This window comes from Notamacropus eugenii, chromosome 7 (genome assembly GCF_028372415.1).
Source record: "Notamacropus eugenii isolate mMacEug1 chromosome 7, mMacEug1.pri_v2, whole genome shotgun sequence".
Lineage (NCBI taxonomy): Eukaryota > Metazoa > Chordata > Mammalia > Diprotodontia > Macropodidae > Notamacropus > Notamacropus eugenii.
In genome coordinates this window covers 141,454,800-141,474,096 of record NC_092878.1, presented here as the reverse complement: position 1 = coordinate 141,474,096, position 19,297 = coordinate 141,454,800, and the positions used below count along the sequence as shown (strand labels likewise).

The 19,297-nt window shown below is 36.5% G+C and overlaps 1 protein-coding gene across 4 annotated transcripts in view; it reads left to right on the top strand.

Annotated features, from left to right (window-relative positions):
• The window catches only part of HERC3 (HECT and RLD domain containing E3 ubiquitin protein ligase 3), a 116,047-nt gene that overhangs the window by 14,616 nt on the left and 82,134 nt on the right, over positions 1-19,297 (top strand). The window lies entirely within an intron of this gene.

Sequence of the window (19,297 nt, the reverse complement as noted above, 5' to 3'; positions counted from 1 at the left end):
AGGTTTGTCTTTGTTTTTGACTGCCTCTTCCTTTGTACTTTGGAATGACTGATTCTGTTTCATTTTGAGCTTGAATGATTTTTGAAACACTTGACTTTCCCAGGGCAAGTCATTGAAGTGTATTGTTTAACTGTTACAACTTTTCTGCATTTCCTTGGAGTAATATCCATTCTTAAAAATCACAGAATTAAGAACATAACAAAAGAGAAATGAAATATATGCATGAAATCCAGTGCTCACTTGACAGAGAATTAACTTAAAAGTGGGGAAACCAGCTCAATCTGGTTTCATCAGGTCAGGGTCACATGTTTGTTCTAAGTCAGTCTAGTGGCACACACCTGACTATTGCTGTCACAAAATGAAAAATTATAAAAATGATTGTTTGTCCCAAGTAATTTGCATATCACCATATAACCTTTCCCCACATCTTGAAGTCAGTATTAATGTGTAATACTATATTTTGAACATTAAATTTGGATTGAGGCTGTTAACTTGTAGGGGCTGAGCCTAAGTCAGTTGGTGAAGAGTATGGGACCCTCTTACCTTCCCTTTTAGTTTTTCTTTGTGCCTTGCTTTGTTTTTTGTCAAAATATTTTTAATAATGTTTTCCCACCAATTACATGTAAAAACAATTTTTAACATTCTTTTTTTTTAAGTTTTGATTTATGAATTCTTTTCCTCCTTCCCTGAGATGGTAAGCAATCTGTTATAGGTTATACATGTTTAATTTAGACATTTTTGTGGAAGAAAACTCCAAGAGAAAAGAAAGAAAATGAAAAAATAACATGCTTCTATCTATTCAAATTCCATCGATTCTTTCTCTGGAGCAGGATAGCATTTTTCATCAAAGGTCCTTCAGAACTGTCTTGGATCATTGTATTGCTGAGAATAGCTTAGTCATTCACAGTTGTGTATCACCCAATATTGCTGTTACTGTGTACAATGTTCTTCTATTTCTCCTCACTTCACTTTGTATCAGTCCATATAAGTCCAGTTCTGAAATTATCTTGCTCATTGTTTCTTATTGCACTATAATATTCCCTTAAAACCATTTACCACAACTTGATCTGCCATTCCCCAGTTAATGGACATACCTTCAATTTCCAATTCATTGCCATCACAAAAAGAGCTGCTATAAATATTTTTGTACAAATAGGTCCTTCGCCTACACCCTCCCCTTTTTTTAACCTCTGAGATACAGACCAGTAGTGGTATTTCTGAGCAATACCACTTTGAGCATAGTTCCAAGTTGCTCTCCAGAATTGCTTGATCAGTTCACAACTCTACCAACAATATATGAGTGTTTGAATTTTTGCACATCTTCTCCAACATTTATCATTTTCTGTTTCTGTCATATTAGCCAATCTTATAGGTATAAGATGGTGCCTCAGAGTTGTTTTAATTTGTATTTCTTTAATCATTAGTGATTTAGAGCATTTTTTTCATATGACTATAGATAGCTTTAGTTTCTTCATCTGAAAACTGCCTATTCATGTCCTTTTACCACTTATCAATTGAGGAATGACTTGTATTCTTATAGATGTAACTCAGTTCTCTATATATTTGAGAAATGATGTTCCTTACTTTCTTATAGAGGATCCTGAATTTCCCCCCAAGATAACACACAGTATCCTATATCTATACCTTACTGAGGTATGTTTGGAAAAGGGGTCTTATCACTGGGCAGCTTTCTCTACCTATATGAAATGCTGTTTTTCTTGAGATCATCTTTTCAAATAAGAAAGAATTGAAGAAGTAATAAATACTGCCTATGTCTGGATCTCTTGGTCACTTATTCTGTCATTAAATAATTATTGAATGCACACCTTTTACAAGGCACTGTGTGGAATGCAAAGATCAATGAAATCTGGTCCTTATCCACAGGGAGTTCAGTCTTGGAAAAGTCATTGTGGATATACTGGTCTTGATGCTGTGGCATGGCAACAATAATAAGATTGTGGATTATTCTCATTTTACAGATGAAAGTCGAGCCTAAGAAATTAAGTGAGTTGTTTAAAGTTAGGCAGGTATTAATTGTCATATCCATAATTTGAACTCGATCTTCTGACTCCAAAGTATGGTGGTCTTTCTACTATATCGTGTAGATCAATCTACATATTGGTGATATCAATAAATCAATCAAAAAGGATTTATTAAATGCTTACTATGTGTCAGGAACTTAGGTATACCATCTACCTTTCTGAACCAAAAGGCTGAACCTGTAAATCTGATAGAAGCCTGGCCTTTGACCAAAGAGTCAGGTGTCTGGATAGAGACTGAATGATTTAGATACAGCCTTTCTGCTTTATGTTTTAAACATGATGTCAGATAGACACCTTGAATTACCCTACAGGATCTTGTGGTGAGTCAGTTGAACTTAAGACATAGCATCTCCGATTTGCCAGCACCAGAGGGATATAAAAAGGTTTCAGGCCTCCAGAGCTTTTGGTCTAAGTCTACAGTGTATTACAGATGAAGCATGACCCAAAGTTAGGGTGTAAATTTGGGGAAACGTGTTTACTTTAAAATTGCATCAGATTCCAGAAATGTTGATGTTGGCTTCAGCTTGTCTGTTAAATATAGATGCCGTAACAGCTATAAATTTGCATATGCCTCATAAATGGAAATAGGTGGCTCCCCCCCCACACTCCCTATTGGTAGGTATGAGCCATGTTCTCATGCAGTTGACTGTTTTGCTTTTGTTTTTAGTTGAGAGTAAGAAGTAGAGTGCGTCTGTTTCCGGCAGTATGTGTATACTCAGAACTGAGACCTAGAGAGTCACTGGCAGTGACAGGAAGTGGTGGCATCAAGAGGCTTGGTGATAGTGTTGAGAATGTCTAAACATCTCTTGCAGTCCATTACAGACAAGTGAGGGTATCAGGGTGAGTCTAGGAGGTAGTTGGCAGAACACACACACACACACACACACACACACACGCACACACACACACGCGCGCGCACACACACACACACACACACACACACACACACACACACACACTTGTGCCTGATGGCAGCATTTCTAGGGCTGGGGGCTGGGGAGGGAAGAAAAAAGAAGGAAGTTTATGTGATAATAGCTATTTAAAAGGAATAGCAATTTGTATATAACAGATTTGCAGTTTCATGTGCAATCATTTTTTTTTTATAACACAGTATTATGGAAATGCTTGTTTTTAGTTCATAAATTAAAAAATTAGAAAACAAAGAAAGGAGGCCATGTAAAGGAATGTGTTCTCTGGTGATTTGTCAGCCTTCCTGGTTCTAGTCCACTAGATCCACAGATACACTTTTAAGTTTGAGTGAAAATGGTTAAGAGTTCATTATGGGTTTTTTCCAAATAGATTGACAGTGAATGAATGAACTCTCAACTATCTTCCTATTATTACTGTGTCTTTCTTCCCACAAATAAGTCACCTTTTTGTCCAACCTGTGAATATTTCCTTTTCTATTGATTTCTCCCAGTCAGTCAACTAGCATCCTACTATGTGTCAGGCACTGTGTTAAACACCATGGATACAAAGAATGTAAAAAGAAAATTCATGCTCTCAAAGAGTTAACAGTCTAGTCTCCCACCAACTAGTTGCATTCTAACACTTAAATACCGTTAAGGTCATGGCTTGCTGTAGGAAAAAGGCAGCTAAGTAATCTGACTTCAGGGAGTTATGAAACTATTCTTTCTATCTGGCTTATAACCCCCAGTTCAGTTTCTGTGGTTGAATTTCTACCCGGAGATAGGTTCCTTTGGCTTTGTAAGCTTGTTAAAGTGCAAGGGCCTTGGGAGAAGTAATAATAAATTAAAACTTAAAAGTTTTCAATTATACGTGTTACTGTGTTTGAATTCACAGCACCCTCTGGGAATTGATACTATACCTACCTGACAGATGAGGAAATTTAGGTACAGGAAGGTCAAGTGATTTGCTCATAGTAACACAGCTGGTGTTAGATGTAGAATTGACATTCAGTTTTTAAAATAAAATTTTGAGTTCCAAATTTTCTCCCTCCCTCCCTCCTCTCAGACAGTAAGCATTTTGGTGTGGGTTATATGCAGAATTGAAACACAGGTCTAGTCTGCCTCAGAACTGAATGCTCTTTCCATCCTACTATATTTCATGAAAGAAAAATGGAGCACATAAGCATGTGATGTTGTACAACAGACTGCTGTACTTAAGATTCGTAAGCACAGTGCCCCCTGATGGGACTGAGTTTATGGAATCCCTTATTCATTGAAGAGTTGGATGAGTGGAAGGAAAACCTGGAGGGGTAGACCTGAAGGCACCCTTTACCTAGGAGGAAAAGTATGCAAGAAAGGGAGTCTAGGTGTCTGCTTGTTTCATAGTTTTACCCTCTTTAATTTACATATTGTTTTATCTCTTTCCGGTTCCTCTTGTACATTTTTAAATGATTCCTATGAATGAAACATTGTCTCGAATATTGTTTGATTGTCACAATGACAGAAACATTCCAAAGAAACTAAAGGATCAAACTAAGACTCTAGGATCTAAAACTTTTCTGTGCTGTTGTCTGGAAGATGTTTTACTGTGCTCTGTTGCTTTTCTGAGTAATAATGCTTATAGGGGACTAAGTGAAATGGCCTTGAAAAATATGTACATATGTGAACACAATCAGTGATCATTTATTATTTGTCTGCTTTGTGATAAACCCTGGTGATGCAAAGATAATAAAAACATTCCTGCCCTCAAGGATCCTATGTCAGAATACATTCAGGGGGAGCATAGGCACCTGTAAGTAAATACAAAGTGTATATGAAGTAAATACAAAGTAATCCATGGGAGCCATTAGTACTTGGGGAGTCAGGGAAGGCTTCTTGTTACTGGATGGGACATTTGGCGACTGGAGATTGAATATCACATGTGGGAAATAGCTTTGAAGCCAGGCTGGCCTGAACACAGGGTGTGTGAAGAGGAGAATGGGTTTGTTATAAACCTGGCAAAGAATGTTGGATCTAGATTGTGAGGAGCTAGAAGTGCCAGACAGAAAAGTTTGTGTTTTATGTTGGAGACAATAAAAAGCTATTGGAGCTTTTCTTAACAGGAGAGTAAAGAAAGGGAGAAGCTCAGACAGAGTATTTGAGTACCCACAGTTAGGCAGGTTAATAGGCAGTGTTGATCCAGCATTGGTGACTTGAGTCATACCAGGTAGGAGGAAAACAAAGAAAGAGCAGTGCCATGAAAACCCAGAGGGGACATTATCTGATACTCATTGCTATGCTGAATCATATGCCTTTTTCTGTAATAAAAATAAATAACACCATTTGTGATATTTTTCTGTCTTTTGGAATCTTTTCTCCTCCTACCCCTTGAAATATCTTGAAAATCAATCCTTAAGTACCTTGAAAGCTGGGTCCCTTAGCATAGACAGTCCAGCAATGTGACATGAGAAAATGTATACCTGTACACGCAAACTTCACTAAACTTTTTCTTTAATGGTTTATCATGATGGGGAGTAGAACTGAGTATCCCTTCCTCAAACTCTTTTAGGACTTAGTCAGCTGAAAGGGCTTTATGTACCAGGTTAGTAACTACATATATATATACGTATATATACATATACGTATATATATATGTATATATATATGTATATGTATATACGTATATATATACATATATAATAGTCATTTATGGGACTAGCCTTATTTCAAACAACTTATTAAAAAAGTCAACAACTTATAAATAAAAAAATCAAAGAACTTATAAAAAAAACCAGCTGGTGATTAACCTTTTTTTGGCTGCATCAACTTATGAAGATCATCTATATTCTGTGGCACATAGAGGTTGTAATCTACATTAGTAGATGAAGTAACTACATATAGCTCTTTTAAGTAATCAGTGTTAGAAAAAACATAATTCTATGTACATATATTCACACGAACCATTCCCTCCCCTACTCTTGCTTTCTCTCCCAAATAAAAGACCTACCACATTATTAAGCTCTGAGAAATTTTAATGCCACCTTACGTACCTTGTTTATATCCTAGGATTCAAGTTTAGCTTATGACTCATTTGCACTTGGACTGGCAACACTGAGTTTTATGATTGTTCTAAACATTTTTTTCATAGGCATAGCAAAATGTTAAGGTCTCACTTCAAGCTCAGTGGCCAACTTATTTATTTGAAAATTTCCTGTGTTTTATCCCTTCTCCTCATTCCGCTCCTCACCCTCCTATCTTTCCTTTCTCTTCCTCCTCCATTTCCACCCACGTAATCTCTCCCAGAGCATAGAAAAAAATTTTTTTTATGATACGGGGAATTATCAAATGATTACTTGACATGCCTGTCTCACTGATATGGGTACTCCTTCCAACAGTGCAGCTCAGAGTTGTCCAACGTATGGCCTGCAGCACTCTGGAAATGGACTAAAATATAACTGGGGAAATAGTTAACAAAATACATAAAAATACAATAAAACATAGATAACATTACATTTTAAAACTAAGTCAATATGCAGCCCTCAAAGATCCTTTTATGTACAGATTAGTGACTGTTTACATTTTTAAACTGTTTCTGTGTGACATGACGTCCAGCCTTTTCTTCTTATTCAATTCTTGGTCCATTTTGCTGTCCATCAGCATTGTCTGACTGAGATATATGAACTGGCGGAGCAGCTCTGTGGGAGTTCGATCAACTGTATACCATAGGATAATAAGGATTCTTCCTTCACTTGGGTTTGCCTGAGTAGAGAGTTAAACCGAGCTCTTGAATGAACTTTAAAGACATAAGAACTGATCAATTCAGTGACCAGCCATGATCCCAGAGGACTGATGATGCAGGATGTTGCACACTTGTTAGAAAAAGGGAAAGATTTAGGATATGGAATGACAGATATATGTATATATATGTGTGTATATAATCATGACTGATGTAGGCATTTGTCTTGTTTTGATTATGCATATTGATTATTAGGTTTTTTTTAATTGAAGGGGAGAAATAAGAGAGAATAGATTTTTGTTCATTGAAAATTTAATTTAAAAAAGCTTAACTATTTGGTATAGATCTAATTGGAAAACTCTGAAAGATACGCAGCCAGCACAATGGTATCTGCAAACAGGACCATCTGAAGGACCTTCCCATCCGCAGGAATCCATTACTATTTGGATTCTGTACCATACCTTGTTTTATTTTTCCCTTGATAATAAGGGGATCAAAGAACAAAGTATCTCTATTACAGCTTTCAAGGCATCTTAAATGATTTTTAACATGTTCATGGTAGATACCTTGTGGAAGGGAAAACCTTTAAGTGCAGGTCTGGTGATATCACATTCCTCCCTTTCCTCCTTCAGCAAGCCTGAGCAGTTCTCTGTTACATCAAGGATCAAATATATACTCTTGTTTGGTATTTGTGTTTAGTCATTTTCAGTCATTTCCAACTCTTCATGGCTGCATTTGGGGTTTTCTTGGCAAAGATGGTGAAGTGATTTGCCATTTTCTTCTCCAGCTCATTTTATATTTGAGAAAACTGAGGCAGACAGAGTAAAATGACTTGCCCAGGGTCACACAGCTAGTAATTATTGGAGGTCAGATTTGAACTGTAGAGATGAGGTTTCCTGACTCCAGGTTTCTTCTTCCTGACTCTATGTACTATGTCACTCCCTAGCTATCCATGTCATTTAAGGCTCTTCATAACCTTATTACTTCCTGTCATCCTACATTTTACTCCTGTATGAGTGGTATCTGGTCCAGCTACATGAGCCTGTTTGCTTTTCTTTAAGCATGACAATCCATCTCCCATGCCTTTTCCTTTCTACTGGTTGTCCTAGTGTCTGGAATGCTCTCCCCCTTTATTTCTTTACCTTTTGGTTTCAATGGCTTCCTTGAAGGATTAGCCTTCTATGGGAAAACTTTCCTGATTCCTTGCAGATCCTAGTGCCTTCCCCTCTCACCTTTGAACCACCCTGTGTGTATCTTGTATTTACCTAGTGACTTTATTTATATATTGATATTGTCTCATTCATTAGAATGTCAGCTTCTTGAGAGTGGTGACTTTTTTTGCCTTTCATCTCCAGCTTTTATAGTAAACACTTAATAATGTCTTATTGATTGATTAGCTTACCTTTAATATGACAATTTTTCTTCTGAATCAAATGCTTTTTTATAGTCAGCAAGCAACAAGAGTAGTATTTGTATTTCTGTAGTTTTTAATTATTTGAGTAAAGGCATGGCTTTTGCACATAGAGATTATTCTTGCAAAGAATTTGTAGATTGTGATGACTCAATATAAATGAACATTAAAACAAGGCTAAAGATTATTAAATTGTAATAACCAATAGTGGCCATGGAAAAGAGATGAGCAAATTCACATCCCTCCTTCCTTTATGTGTAGAATATTGCATGTGCTGTCAAACGTATGACCAGCTTTGCTTCATTGTTATTAGTTTTGCTTAATTTGTTTTTCTTTGTTACAAGACAGCGATTACAGTTTGGTGGGAGAAATACCCAGGAATGACTGTGATGGAACCTCTAAAGGCCCCATTAAAACTTAAAAAGAAAGATGTCATAAGAGGTGAAAAAAACATGCATATGGCTGAGGTTAATGACATTTTTCTTAATTTTCTTTTTTGGGTAGTAATAAAGTCTGTGATTTTTGGAAAACTTTTTTCCTAAGCTTAACCAACACTACGCAAATATATAGTAGAACAGAAAAAGAGGATTGTACATAAAACTACAGAGCTTTATTATATGTATAGCTTCCTTATTAAGTACGTAAGTTTCACCTGTAGCTTTCAAAACTGTCTTGCCTGTTTGTGCTGCCTTCTGGATTTTTTTTCTTTTCTCTGCATTTTTAAAAATAAGACCTCAATGACCCTTTTCCTTTTTCCTTTTTCCTGTCACGTCTCTCTCCTTTCCTATTCCCTGACATTAGGAAAAAAACCCAAGCTATATATACACATACATACATACATATATATGTGGGTGTATATATATATATGTATATATATATGTATATATGTATATATATATAAAATATATAGTGTGTGTGTGTGTGTGTGTGTGTGTGTGTGTGTGTATCCTCCCCCCTCAACAAAACACATTTCTGTATTGGCTGTTTTTGAAATGGCTTTTTTCCCTCCATCTTGAGGCTATTATCTCTGGGCTTCTTAGGAATATTTTTTTCCTTCATCTTGCGTGTATATGCCCCTCTCTGCTAAGACATAGGTACCATGTTTCTTCATGAGTCCTCTGTAATTGTAATTGTTCATGGCATTGCTAAGGGTTCTCAAATCTCTTAATGTGATTTTTTTTTCATTTTGATATCATCTCTCTCAGATATCTTGAGAACCAATAGCATAGCATCTTTAACATTTCAAAACCCATATATTCCCTCCAGAGGTCTGTAGTAAGAAAAAGAATGTGAAGTCAGGTTAAAATTAAGGCTTGCATAATAGGAGAATGAGACGTTAGCATTTCTAAATGTGGACTATGTTAGCTTCATCATGGAACAGACCACTTTCCATCTTGTTTGATTTTTCTTCCTTCTAATAATAATGACAAGTGGTAATAATTTGTTCAGCCATCTCTACTTGTTATTGTTGGCTTAAAAGACATATACAGTTTAGTGACTTGTATAGTACACCTTGAAATTGATTTCTGGAAAGGTTGTATCAATTCATAATTCTTGGCTTGTCATGCATTATAGGGTTTGTCCTCTTGCAGCTTCTTAAAAGGTGTTACTTTCCTTTTTTTTAAAAAAAAAAAATCTTTGCTAGCCTTTGGGCATGACCATGAACTCCAGAATTTCTTTAATTTATATTTCTCTAATCAGTAATTTAGAACATTTTTTCATGTGACTAGTGATGGCTTTAATTTCTTCCTCTGAGAAACTTCCTCATCATATTCTTTGACCATTTATCTATTGGAGAATGGCTCTTGCTCTTACATGTTTGGCTTAGTTCCTTATGCCTTAGATATCAGATGTTTATCAGAGAAGTTTTCTTCAGTGTTTTCCCCTACCCACTTCATGGTTTAATTTTAATTTCAGTGCATTTTTTTGTACAGAGCTTTTTCAGTTTTATGGAATTAGAACTGTTCATTTTATCCTGTGTCCTTCTCCCTTGTGTGGTCATGAATTCTTCCCCCAACTAGTCATAAAAGGTATTTCCTCTCTTGTTCTTCCAATTTGGTTCTTTTTCTAGGTTATGGATCCAGTTGGTGCTTCTTTTGGTATGAAGTGTGAAATGTTAATCTAAACAGTTTCTGCTTTGTAGTTTTTGTTGAACAAGCAGTCCTTAACCCAGTAGTTAGGGGCTCTCTACATTTACTGAACCCTTGTTTACTATGTGTATTTGCTTCTTTATGTTGTATACTCAACGTCCTATTGGTCGACTTTTCCACCCAATAGTTTTGATGATCACTGGTTTGTGGTATAGTTTGAAGACTAGTACAGCTAATGAATACGCTTTCCTTTCCATTTTTTCTTTATTTTCCTTGAGATTTTTGAGCTTTTGCTGCTCCAGATGGATTTTGTTGGTATTTTTTCTAGTTCTATAAAGTAATCTTTTGGTAGTTTGAATGGTATGGAACTGAATGAGTACATTAACCCATGTAGTAATAGAATTTTTATTATACTGGCACAGTTCAACCATTAAAAATGAACATTTCTCCAATTATTTATGTCTGTCATTAATTTCATTAAAGACTGCTTTATAATTGTATTTATATCATTTCCTGAACATCTCAGTAGGCACACTGCCACATATTTTATATATTCCGTAGTTATTAGCACACTCAAAATGTTTTTTTGAAATATGTGTTGTTTCTTTGCTGAAGTTATTAGTATTTTCATTTGACTCTTTAGGCGTTTCTAAGGAGATGTCATTTTCACAAAGCAGCATCTTTGTTTCCTTTTTGCCTATTTTTGTTTCTTATGTCTTTTTCTTCTCTTACTGCTATAACTAGTGCTTCTAGAACTGAATGAAAGGATAGTAGTGATAATGGGAATTTCTTAGGGGAGAAGGCTGTAGCAATATCTCTATTACACAGAATGTTGGCTCACTATAAATCCAGTACTTTAATGGGATTCTGAAGGGAAGAAGGGCTCACTGGAACCTTAGAGGTTTGCCTCTCCAGGAACCCCAAATTGCTTTCCTTTCCAGGGGAGTCCAAACTCAGAACTGGATGCCTATTGTGAATGTGGAACCTATTAGAAAGGGAAATAGAATTGTATCAGTTTTGTAGTATGTGTTCCCTTAGTACATTATGGAGTGGAGATCAATATAAGGTTGCAGAAAGACTACTACAGAGTTTAGAATCAAGGGATCCAGGGGCAGCTAGGTGGTGCAGTGCATAGAGCACTGGCACTGGAGTCAGGAAGACCTGCATTCAAATCTGGCTACAAGTGTAACACTGGACAAGTCACTTAACCCCAATTGCCTCACACACCCTCCAAAAAAATAATTAAAAAAAAGAATCAAGTGACCTGGGTTTGAATCCCAACTTTTGTGACCTTGGATAAATAATTTCCTCCTTGGGCTTTAGTTTCCTCATCTATAAAATGATGGGGTTGGATAAATGAGTTTTAAACTTATTTGTAGCTTTAAATATTTTAGACTATCAAGTGCAGTGATAGGGATACATTATGGGGAAATTAAACCTTAAAAGAAATTGGTTTTCTTTGTTGTTTTATTCATTCTTGTATATTGTTTCCTTATAGCATATACTTCTTTATATCAAGAAATCAAGGATCATGTATATTATTCTCTATCATTCTTAATCATTTTCTTCTTTCATCACCATATTTTGTATGTCAGAAACCTGTGCTATTTCTGTACTTATTATACAGAACTCTAGATTATTTTGATCTTTCTTGATGTGCCTTTTAGTTTTATATTTACAAATTAATTAAATGTGGAATTTATTTCTGAAAATGATTAGATCTGTCTGGAGATCATTTGAGGTATTTTGCCCAGACATTCTACAGGGAGGGAGAACAAGTGAGTGAGTGCCCTGTTATCTCTCAGAACACTACTTCATAGGAGTTCAGCTACATTGGAGTTTGCCTAGTTTTGCTTTGTGTAAATTGTAACTCTCCCCCCACCAATTTTAATAGTATTTTATTTTTTCCAATTACATGTTAAGATAGTTTTCAACATTCATTTTTGTAAGATTTCGAGTTCCAAATGTTCTCCCTTCCTCCCCTCCCTCTACCCTACCCAGGATAGCAAGCAATCTGATACAGGTTATACATGTGCAGTCATAGTAAACATATTTCCACATTAGTCATGTTGTGAAAGAAAAATCAGAGCAAAAGGGAAAAACCACAAGGAAGAAGAAAATAGAAAACAAAAAAAGTGAAAGTAGTATGTTTCAGTCTGCATCCAGTCTCCATAGTACTTTCTCTGGATGTGATTAGCATTTTCCATCACAAGTGTTTTGGAATTGTCTTGGATCATGGTACTGATGAGAAAAGCTAAGTCTGTCACAAGTGATCACCACACAATGTGGCTGTTACTATGTACAGTGTTCTCCTGATTCTGCCCACTTCATGCAGCATCAGTTCATGTAAGTCTTTCCAGATTTCTCTGAAATTTGCCTGCTCATCATTTCTTGTAGAACAATAATATTCCATTACATTGATATACCACAAGTAAGTTGTAAAGGGTACTGAAGGACGGTGGTCCCAGAATATATCCTGTGAGAGTCAGCATCCAGCTTCCAATGATCAATGCCCTTTCTATTTCTTACTGTTTTGTAGTTTTAACAACAGTAATAATAGAAGCTATGCGACGATAGCTGTAGTTTATAAATGACTATAGGCTTCAGATTAAGATAATTTAAGATTTAAGACAAAAGCTGTTGAGGCAAAAGGTCAAAGGGCAGGACATTCTAATCAAGGAAACGCTATATCTTTTCTGGTTGAAGTTTATAAAAATCCATAAACCATGGATGAAATTAACTGCGTCTAGGCCACTGATATGCTACAAAAAGTAGAGGCAGAGTCTCTTGGGATCTGTGTTCAAATATTGGTACTGTCACTTAGTGCTTGTGTGAACTTTGGCTAGTCTCTTAATCTGTTTGATGTAGTGAGGTGGCACAGTGGATGGAACGCTGGACCTGTAGTCAGGAAATCAGGAGTTCCAAGTTCAAGATTGACCTCAGACACTTACTAGCAGTGTGACCCTTGGCAAGTCACACAACTTCTGTTGGCCTCAAGTTTCATCACCTATAAAAGGGAGATGATAATAGCACCTAGCTCCCAGGATTGGTTTGAGGATTAAATGAGATACTTAGTACAGTGACTAGTCCAGCATGGACACTATATAAATGCTTATTCCTCTTTTTCTAACCTCCTTGGGTGCCTCGGATTTGAAGCAAAGCTTTTAGATTAGATGATCTAAGGTCCCCTCTAGCTCTATGTGTATGAGACAATGAATCAAGACTATTTCGTCAACCTAGATGAAATATTTGAAAGTAATTCATCTCCCTCTGTCACAAGTCCACATCAGTAAACTTTCACTGTTGGACAAATCTAATTCCAAAATAAAAGTTCTGTTAACATTGGTGGTTCCAGCTCAGACTTAATTAGACATTTACATATTGTGTTTCTTATTTTGATACACTTTTTACTAGAAAGCAGAAAGATAGTTTGACAAACATCAATGGATATTCCTTTGTAATTTTAAAAGGAAGCATATAAAGAGTTTTGGAGATCTGAGTACAAATCTGGCTCCCACTAACAACTGTGTGATCTCAGGCATTTCACTCAACCTGCCAAGCCCTCAGTTTCCCTAGCTGTAAAATAATAAGGTACAGCTGTCATCTCTAGACATCTGTGAAATGTTCAGTTCTCATTTGGCCTTTTTTGGTACCAGTTGTAACAATCCTTGTTTACTATTTCTGGCAGAACTCTTGAGTTCTCAGCTTAGTTTTTAAAGTACAGATGTTGTGTTTAGATTCATGGATTGGCAAGAAAATGTTCAGCTGTGTACTGGGGATGCCTCGATTCATGCTTCTAAGAATATGACTTTTGTGTGTATGTACCACATGGGAGTTGTTAATGATGTTTGCATACAGCAATGTTATATACATTCACTCCAGTGGCTTATTTATATATTACCATGTATTATGTTTACATACGTTTTGTTTGAAGAAGGTACAGAAACCTATCCACTGAAGGAGACTTATTTTCAGGAGCTCATCAAAATTTAAGAATCAATGACATAACTGGATTTCCAACTGTAAGGCAGAAGTTACAGTGTCTTGTGGAGAATTTGAATTGTGGTATTTTGAAGGATTTAGAGCTGGAAGGGGCCTTACAGAAGATAGGTCCAACCCCCTCATTTCAAAAATGAGGAAATGAAAGCCCAGAAAGCAGTGACTTACCCAAGGATATACATGATTAGTAAGTGGGAGAGTTGGGACAACTCTAATCTTCTGATGGTACATTCAGAGCTTTTCTCACAATTCCTTGTTGTTAGACTCTTACTTATACTTCAACTTTAGAATAGTTGGCCTCTTCTCTCTTTATTTTCATGATTTCATCTGGTTTTATAACTGCACAATCCTTTATGTTAGTCTGCAAGCGTGGCTAGGCTGGGTAACCAGAATGCAGTCCTCAGCCATCCCAGGGGATTGCCTGCCAGTGCTAATCCAAGTAGTCTGTCTAGTGAAGTCAATTCCACTTTTTAATACTTTGAGAGTATAGCTGTGCCTTTGGGATTTTTATTTGGCCAAATTTAAATAAAGATTGCTTGTAAATTCTTTTTGCATTATCCACCTTCTCTGCCGCTAGTTCCAATGTCTACTTTACATGCCAACTATTCTGTGAAGCCTTAGTTGGTCTCTCAGTCAAGAAATGGTCTTTTCTGTTTTGAAGTTCTCTTAATAGGCTGTTGAACTTCAAGTGGCATATGATATATATGTGTGTATACACACACAAACACACACACATACACACATACACATACATTGGTATGGAATATCTGGTCACTGGATCCAGATGATGGTTCAGGAGGAGAAAGTGAGACTGGTGACCTTGCACAGCCCTCCCTCACTCAAAACAAAGTCAAGTGCAAGTCATGTCATCATTTCTCTGATGTCATGGCCTTCTTCGAAAATGATGGACAAACCCAACCTGTGAGTGGACTGAGCTGCCTAAGTGGGCACTCAGCTAACTGAGTAACCCAGCTCATCCTCTCCCTTCTGTCTCCCCCTCCTCTTCCTTTGGGGTTTACTGGCTTGATGTCCTTCCTTCCTTCCTTCCTTCCTTCCTTCCTTCCTTCCTTCCTTCCTTCCTTCCTTCCTTCCTTCCTTCCTTCCCTCCCTCCCTTCTTTCCCTCCCTCCCTTCCCTCCCTTCCTCCCTCCCTTCCTCCCTCCCTTCCTTCCTTCTCATTCCCAAAAACTTAAAGCCAGTACACTTTGAGATCCATAGGTTGGACAACAATAGGTCTCTGCCCAAGCTCCACTTAATGGCTACCTTAGAGTGATTATCAATAGTAACAGTTTCTCTTTCCCTCCCAGTTTGATTGAATATTTTTTATTTGGCTCATTAAAAAGGCCATTCCTTGACTACTTCTTAAAGAGACCTATTCACTCAATGGGGGTTACCTCCCTCTGGGTAGTTGAAAAGGTGCAGCCTATAAAAGGTCAAAGTCTCCCATTGTACCCTGGGCCATCTCCAGTCATCCTAATGAATAGCTGGTCACTGGCTCCAGATGGCTCAGGAGGAGAAAGAGAGGCTGGTGACCTGCACAGCCCTCCCTCACTCAAAACAAAGTCAAGTGCAAGTCATATCATTTCTCTGATGTCATGGTCTTCTTCAAAACTGAAGCATGAACGCAATATTACAAATTTAGAATGTATACATATACATACATACATACATATATGGTACTAATTCTAAATAATTAGGAGTTCAGTGCAAGGAAAAACACTGAATTTGAAGTCAGTAGATCTGGGATGTCGTCATAGCTCTTCCAATTACTAGTCTGTATAATCATGGTCATGTTCTTTTATTTGTGATTTTTGTGACTATGTATATTATCACTAACCAGATTTCCAATAAGCATCTCAAATATTATGTGTCCAAAACGGAACTCATTATCTTCTGCCTTAAACTCACCTGTCCTTCAAACTTTGCTATTTCTGTTAAGAGCACCCCATCCTTCCTTATCCAGTTTCTCAACTTTTTAGTTATCTTTGACTCTTTTTTCTTCCTAAGTCTCCTGATCATCTCATATGTAGACTGTTGTGACAGCTTCCAAATTGAAGATTTCTAGTCTTTCCACTTTACATTCTCCACAAGAGCTACCAAAATAATTTTCGTAAAGCACAAGTGTAACCATATCATTTGAACACAAGAACATTTCAGTGACTCCCAGTCGCTCTTAGGAAATGTGTTTGGACCCTGGCCAACTTAAAGACTAGGTTTTGGAAAAAGTAACTAGTTGTACTGTAACAGATATCTAACTAAGAACACCTTAAACTAGATGTATTTACTTTCCACTATATACTTTAATGGTGATTAAATACTTTAATGGTGAATAAACATCTCTCACTTGCACCATCAAGTGACTTGCTAAGTCATAAGCCTTAGAAGGAACTGCTTTTAACATTGTTGAATGAAATTAGTGCATTTATTAAGTTGTTACTTGAGGTCAGGGATAGTTTTATAGTGTATATAATGTAGTGCACATACATTATTTCATTATATCTTCTCAGTACGGCTATGAGAAAGGATCCCAGCTATTGGGTAACTCACTGACAAAAACCACTGGGAAAACTGGCAAGTAGTCTGTCAGAAAATAGACATAGGCCAACATCTCATACCATCTACCAGAATAAGCTCAAAATAATTGCATAATTTAGATATAAAGGGTGACAGAAAAAATTACTTGTCAGAGGTCTAGATGGGGAAGAGTTCATGACAAAACAAAGATTTAATTCATAGGAGGTAAAAGAGATAAATTTGATTACATAAAATATTCTGAGGTACTACCTCATTCATGTTCATCAGATTTTCTAATATGACAGAAAGGGAAAATGACAAATCTTGGAGGCAATGTGGAAATATAGGTTCATTAATGCCCTGTTAGTGGAGCTGTGAACTAGTCAAGCCTTTCTAGAGAGCAGTTTGGAACTGTGCCCCCCAAAATCTGTAAAACTGTGTACCCCTTGACTCATTAATATCACTATTAGGTATGTACCCCCAAAGAGATCAAACAAAAAGGAAAAGGGGTTATATACAAAAATATTTCTAGCAGCTCTTTTTTATGGTAGCAAAGTATTGGAAATTGAGGTGATGCTCATCAGATGAGGTATGGCTGAACAGGTTATGTTATATGAATGTAATGGAATATTATTGTGTTTTAAGAAAATGATGAAGGAGTTAGTTTCAGAAAAAACCTGGGAAGACATATATAAGCTGATGCAAAGTGAAGTGTGCAGAAACGAGAGCAATCCATACAGTAACAGCAATTTTAAAGATAATTCTCTGAGAAAGACTTAGCTATTTCAATACAGTGAACCACTGCAATTCTAAAGGATTCATGATGAAAAATGATCGACTCAGAGTACAGACTGAAGCATATTTTTTATCTTTTATTCTTTTTCTTTTATTTTTTTTTAATATGGCTAATATAGAAATATTTTTTGTGTGACTCCTTATGTATAATGGGCATTGTATTTCTTGCCTTCTCAGTGGCTGGGAGAGGGAATTGAGAGGGAGAATTTGGAACTGAAAATAAAATGAAATTGAATTTAAAAACCCCAATACTCTGAAGCAGGTCTATAGGAATTACTATTCCAGATCTTAACATGCTCTACTATGGTCATAGAGTAGTAGACATGAAGTGGAGTTTCAAACTAAAATAACTGCTGATGTCCAGGTCTGCTACTCTTTCTACTGTATCGTATTGGTTATGTATATTCCCCAGACAATGCCTTGCACGTAGTAGATACTTAATAAATGTGTGTTGAAATGGATGCATATGTATTGAACACTTATAGGCTACTCTATTTACAGGGTTTTAGAAATCTGGACCTAGATAATAGATCAAGGTGAGTCTGGTACTGGTACTGGTACTGATTTGTTGAGATTTTAAGGAGAGGTTAGAAACGTTGCTCTTTCACCTACTCCAGTATGTGCAGTTGCTTAGCTCATATGCTTTTCTCTTCCTTCCTCTTTCTTTTTCTTTCTTCCTTCCTTCCTTTCCTTCTTTCTTTCCTTCTTTCTTTCTTTCCTTCTTTCTTTCTTTCTTTCTTTCTTCTTTCTTTCTTTCTTTCTTTCTTTCTTTCTTTCTTTCTTTCTTTCTTTCTTTCTTTCTTTCTTTCTTTCTTTCTTTCTTTCTTTCTTTCTTTCTTTCTTTCTTTCTTTCTTTCTTTCTTTCTTTCTTTCTTTCTTTCTTTCTTTCTTTCTTCCTTTCTTCCTTTCTTCCTTTCTTCCTTTCTTCCTTCCTTCCTTCCTTCCTTCCTTCCTTCCTTCCTTCCTTCCTTCCTTCCTTCCTTCCTTCCTTCCTTCCTTCCTTTCTCTGCCCTCTCCCTCCTCTTACCCCCTTTTGCCCCCATTTCTCCCTTCTCTCCTATCCCTTCTTTCTCTCTCTCTCTCTCTCTCTCTCTCTCTCTCTCTCTCTCTCTCTCTCTCTCTCTCTCTCTCCCCTCACTCCTTACTGGAGTCTTCTGGTTCTTTGGCAAATTTTTTCTCAGAGCATCATGGTGTAGTGCATAAAGCATTAGGCTTCAAAGTGGGAGGTGTGAGTTTGAATCTTGCCTCAAATTGACTAGCTATATAGACATGTCATTTAACCTGACAAAACTTCAATATTTTTGTCTGTGAAATAAAAATAGTAATATTTGCACTATCTGCCTCACATAGTTGTTATGAGGAAAGTATAATGAGCTATGTAAAAAGTTACTTTTATTTTCCCACCAGAATGCCATGATTCTTTCAAATTTAATTTATCCAAAACTCTATTCATTTGTGTATTGTCCTTTTTGGTTCATCGTTCTGTAAGATTATAGCTTTGAGAGAGGAACATTAGTATTCTGTAATATTTGTGTTGTTTTGCAACTCAGCATTTCTTTTATGAACTTGTATCATGCATTTTATGATTTTATGCATTTTTGTGTATATTTAATAATGACATTCTTTAATTACGTGTTTATCTCAAAATTGCAAAGTTTTGTTTTTTCCTTGTCTGTCATGTTGCAATTCTTGCTTCTTTGGATTACCTGACACCTAATAAGGGAGAGAGATACAGGGGACAGGATGGAAAAAGAGATGGATAGACAGACTGTCACAGGCCCTTAAAAATGTTTATTGATTTTGTTATTATTTCCTTTGTAAATA